Below are 6,000 nucleotides of genomic sequence, written 5' to 3'. Positions count from 1 at the left end.
CATCTTCGTTATATCAGTCCCATTTGGGAAGGCTATTGAGGTTTGGAAATGAAAGGCTTCCTCTTAGGAGGCTCAAAATATCTTCTTCGGGTTCTTGAAAGTGATGATCACAAACCAATATGAACTGACTGGGATCCTCTTCTTCGTCTCCACATTCAATCATGTGAATGACAACATTCTCTTTCGAGTTGTCTTGAGCTCCCGACTTTTCGATCATTATGACCATATTTTGAGGAAGAGGATTTATGAAGATACCTATCTTTTGATTAGGCTATTCGACAGGTTGATTTCTAGGTACGACAGTGATGTCCCCCCTATTGATTAACCCTTGAATTGCCCATTTCAAATATATGCAGTTTTGAGTATCATGAGCATGGTTTTGATGCCATTAGCACCACTTGCTCTTATCCGTGACTTGAAATGGTGGTTCAGATGGTGGCTGGAGATAAACCATATTCTTAACCAAGAGTAATTCCAACACTTTTTCTAATGGGTCTTTGAGAGGGGTGAAATTATCCTATCGCATTTGGTTATTATTTTGAGCGTTGGCTTTAGGCTGACCCCTTCGGTTTTGATTCTGATTGTTGTGTTGAGCAGCTAAACCTTGAGTCGATTCGTTAACGAGGATCTCATTAACCTAAACGGAAGTATTCCCCTTGTTTTTGTTCTTATTTAGGGAGCTGTTATCGACTTGTTGTCGGGCTTGGCGCTGAGGGGTGTCCCTTTGACTCTTCCATGTCGTGCCACTCGCTCGATCATGGAGTCGAAAGAGTGGGGGATAAGACCTTGACTGAAGAAGGTCTTGTACTCGGAAGTAGCATTCTTTAAGACTATGGAGATCTTGGCTGGGTCTGTAAGTGGACATTCTATGACCCGCATTGTCGCCTCGCGGAATCGACCGATGAAATCCTTGAAGGATTCTCCTTGGTTTTGTTTTGTTGCACTGAGTTCGCTCAGGGAAAAAGGTCTTGGTGTCGACCCGCGATAGTGAGAGACGAATAGGTTGAACCAATGGCTTAAAAAGCGGATCGGTGACCTGGATCGGGCACCTCAAAAACCGATCCAGATTGGGAGTCGGTTGAATCGGTCGGATTAAAGCTTCAAAGAAATCTGAAAAAATTATTACAATTCATTATAAATGTTGTTTTTTAGGAATTCAATAAGAAATGAGGGTACATTATTAACTTCCATTGTTTTCATCAATTTATGAATATTGAGATGTTCTTTCCCTGTATGAACTTATGTTGACCATTAAATTTACATCACACAAAATAAATCATAGAATTATCATGGATTAAGTATATCATCATATATGAACTACAATAAATAGTTGACTAAATCGATGAAAAATTGGCCATTAAAATCTCGAATTGGTAGAAAACCCTAATCCGCTAAAAAAACCCAAATTATTACAACCTAACTAACTATAATATTATATGACAACAATATTTTATTATATAAATAATAACAAATCTAAAATATTTTATAATATCATCTAATTTTAAATGTATTATTGACAACTGTAAGAAAAATAGTACACTACATGATTTATAATAAAAAATTAATAAATAAAATAAAAGATTTGGTTATCAATGTAGAAATTATTAGAATGTGTATCAATTTTCTTTAATTTTTTAGGATTCTAGAATAAATTAGTGGAAGAGATTGTTAGTAGAAAGAGAGAGATTTCAAATGGCCTCATTGTATGAATCCTATCTTTAAATTAATATTACTAAATTTATGTTAAAGACCATCATGTTATAAAAATAAAAAATATAATTAGACCATTTATTCCTAGGTTGTATTAAGAAATACCTTTTATTTTTTTGACAAGAAATACTTATTGTGTTATCTTTTATTTTTTTTTTAACAAGAAAAATATGATACTTGTTGACTATCTTTTTTTTTTTTTTTTGACAAAAGAAGAAGATGTTGTACTACATTTTTTTTTCTTATTGTATTACTTTTTATTTTTTTTATCCTATGAGCTAGTACTAATTTTTTAATCCTAATTAACTAATTAATTAATTATTACTCATATAATGGAATAATACCACGATATAGTAGCTTAATAGAGTTTTTATGTTTTTTTGGTAAGTAAATTTAAATTTTTTTAGTGAAAGATAGGGGTGATGGGCACCTAGTTATTATTTTTAATAAATTTTTTTTTTTTTTATCATCAAATTTCATTGCCACAATCAGACATACAACTTTCTTATTCATGACGAGCATACACCGTCGTGCGTGCACCATCGCACGTACACTATCTCACTGCAATTTATCCCAAGCTAATAATATTTGCCAGCGTTTTTTCAACTCACAGATATATCCCACATTGAAGCGATATGAGAAGAGTGAATACTATTAAAAAACCCAACAAGCTGATTTGTTGTATGTTGTCTTGGCCATGTGAGGCGTGCGTATTGTACGTTGAGACTTTTTAAGCTAGCAAAAATTTGTCAATCACGTGGGGGGGGGGGGGGGGGGAGTAAAGTGGAGAGTAAGGTGGCAAAAATTTGTCAATCACGTGAGGGGAGTAAAGTGGAGAGCAAGGTGGCAAAAATTTGTCAATCACGTGGGGGGAGTATAGTGGAGTGCCAGTTGGCATAAATCACATTTCAAAAAAACTAGGGTGGGTTCATAAAAAGAAAACCGGATTGAAAAAAAAAAAAGTAGAAACTGCCCGATTTTACCGATACTGCATTTGGATCGGTTATAATCGATACCCGATCCGGATCGCCCGATTCCGGATTGGATCAGTGATTTTTGAAACTCTGGGTTGAACATTTCGTCTGGAGTGATGTGTGGTCGAGCAGACATTATTCTCTGATGCCAGTTCAAGGCCTCACCGGTCAATGTTTGTGAAAAGATAGCCTTTAGTTGGTTAGGTCTGTCTCGCAAAGCCCGAACGGAGAGGAGGTATGCAATGCTGTGAGTATCTAGATCGCTCTTCCCATTGAACTTGTTTCTAAATTATGGGACGACAAATCCTAGGGGAAGGTCTTCCATGCCTCCAAGGGTCTCATGAACATAAGCCTTTGGGGGTATAATTTCATGCATGCCCATTCTTACAAGCATATCCTGAATTGCTTTTAAGGTGCCTTCTTGTTGAGTATTTGGCATGGCAGTAGGCCCACTGGTTAGTGGGTTCCTATTCGTAGACTGATAAGTTGAAACTTGGGATATATGTTGGCCATCATGGGCTTGAGATTGATGAGCCGCAGTCACCAGGGCGGTTTGATACATTGGTGCTTGAGGGACGTACTGACCTATAGGTGTCGCCACCGGTTGTGGAAATTGCACAGTTTGTTGGATCAGATGAACCAGAGGGACCGATTGAAGAATCGTTTGACTCGTCTGTAGTAAGGGTTGACCTATACCACTAACTTGGTTTGGGATCGACCCGTAAATTGGGGCATGAATAGTATAACCTTGGTCAACTAGACTTTTGAGATCAGCTTGGACGCTTATCTCTCCTTCGGGTCTGTTTGAGTCGACACCTCTGCTTCGTACAGTGTTCAAGACATCATGAGCTGTACTATAGTGACTCGAGGTTGGGTTAGATCCCCTAGACCTAGGTGGGTCTTGGTTTTGAGATCGTTGCAACTCAGAGTTATCTTGGTTCGAGTTACGAGAATTGGCTTTAGATGTTGCATGAATTTCTTCCCTCACTCGACTTCTACTTTGGTTACCTAAAATCCCCTGTAAGACGACACCTGGTCGGACTCCCTGACTATTCAAGGTTTTTCGAGTGGAGCCGGCTTTTCAAGCCACACAGATCTCAGGATTAGGAGTGGATGCTTGGGACTGCCTTTAATTGAAGACTTGGGCGTTGGATAATGGATTGTCCTGAGGTCTGTCTATAACTCCAAGGGATTGCAGCATACTGGTACCCTAGGTTTGGGCATGTTAGGCTTAGAGTCGGTCGTGGATCAGTCATCATGGTTGCCTTGAGTGACTGACATGGTGATTGCTTTTGGATGGGTTCTAAAATCTAAACTTAAGTAAGATTTAAACTCGATGACTTAGGGCAAACCTAGCCTGACACTAGGGGCAAAACCTTAGCTAAGACTAGACTGGAACCTAAACTTACTATACTCAATGGATTTTGGTTAAGACCCTGAACTAGGGTAAGCTTAGTCTAGCTCCAGAGGCAACTCTTAAGCTTAGACCTATGCTAGAACCTAGACTAAGATCTAGACTAGATGGTGCATGAGTCTTGGCTCGGGCCACGAGTGGGTTTAGGTTTAGAGGGGTAAGCAACCCTAATGTATATATTTTTTAAAATTTTTTATCTTTTTAATTTTGATGAAACACATGTAAACTAAGCATGGTGAAAGCAGTGAAAATATGATTTCGGTCAAAATTAACAAACTAAAATAAAATCAAAAGGGCAGAAACAGAACAGACCTATCTGAAGTAAAATATTTTTTTTTATATTTTTAAATTTTTTATTATAGGTAAAAAATTGGTCAACAGGGAGCCAAAAGTCCCTGGAATGGTCTTGTGGGGTCCCATAATTTTTCTGGGACACTTGCAGTTGGGCGACACGGGTGGTGTCGCCCTTGCAGGGTGGGTGACATAGTTGGTGTCGCCCAAAATTTATTAATTTTTATTTTTTAATATTTTTATCTTGTTAATATTGATGAAAAAAGACTAATTTAAACTTGAAAGAAGTAGGAAATAAAAATATTTCCGATGAAATAAATTAAAATAAAGTAAAATAGAAGAGTCCAGATTGAACTAAAAATATTTTTTTTGTATTTTTATAACTTTTATTTTGATTTGAATTTTTTGTACATTCACAAAAGAGTCACTATAATAGGTCCACAAAGTTACAGCGGTTTCTGAGACCTTTGAATTTGGGCGACACTGGGAGTGTTGCCCAGAAAAAAGTAAGGTTTTGAAGCACCGAAACCCATGATTCTGGTCACGGCCGCCTTTTGGGACATTTTGTGACTGAAAACAGTGAATAAAAATCGTATTTTGAAGCTTGGATCACCCTACGGTGGGCACCAAACTGTTTACGATGAAAATCTGATAGATCTTCTGATGAATATCTCTCAAATTTTAACGCCTTAAACTAATTAAAAGGATGTAAATAAAGTGGTAGAGAAAGTGAGACATATCGAATTTAGATATGAGGTTAGATTTGCCTGGAAACGAGCAGATCTACTCTCAGATATGTGGCAGATCCAGCATGATCCAGAGCATTAAAATACGATTTTTAAAACAAGTTAACATATCAAAAATAAATAAAAGAAGCAAAACAGTAAAAAGAAGAAGAAAGAGAGAGGAAGAAATAATACCAAACAAGGCCGAATGGCCTGGGATTCCCGAGCCTTCGAGGGCTCGCCCGTATCAGAATCAATCCTCATTGCCTCTTTGATTCGGATGTTGACCAGCAGATCTCTGGTGTAAAAGGTTAGATCTAGGGTTGTTGTGCCTTAATTCTAGTTTTGATTTAGATTTTTGTGCCCAAGGTATAAGTTTTCTCAGTCTTGGGGGTTAGGACTTCAAGAGGTTAGGGTTTTTATCTTCTCTAGGTTTTCAATCTAGAGATTTTTCTAAAGCTGTCGATCTTTCTCGGGATCTGGAAGAGAATTTCTTTAGTTTTCTAAGGGTTTTATGATCTCCAAATGTTGAATATGAATTATGAGATTTTCTTTATTTTTTTTGGGATTTTTCCTAAATTTTTAGAAATTTTCTTAGGGTTTTTTCTAATTTTGGTATTTTGGGTAATTTTCTTAATTTCTTCTAAGGTTTTTTTGGTCTTTTTTTCTCCCGCCTATTGGGTTAGGGAGATGGAGTATTTATGAGATTCAATTGGTGATTTTTTCTAATTTTTTTTGGAGTTTTTTTGGAATTTTTTGTATTTATCTTGAAGTTTTAGCCTTATCTAATTAAACAAAACACATTTACTGCATCATAAAACACATTAACTGTGTCATAAATGCTGCGTCTAGGCATGTTGGGCCTGTTACAGCGGGACCTACTGCT

This window comes from Amborella trichopoda, chromosome 3 (assembly GCF_054954075.1).
Source record: "Amborella trichopoda isolate Santa Cruz 75 chromosome 3, AtrichopodaSantaCruz75HAP2 v2.0, whole genome shotgun sequence".
In the NCBI taxonomy this organism is placed as follows: domain Eukaryota; kingdom Viridiplantae; phylum Streptophyta; class Magnoliopsida; order Amborellales; family Amborellaceae; genus Amborella; species Amborella trichopoda.
This window is presented reverse-complemented; position numbering follows the sequence as displayed.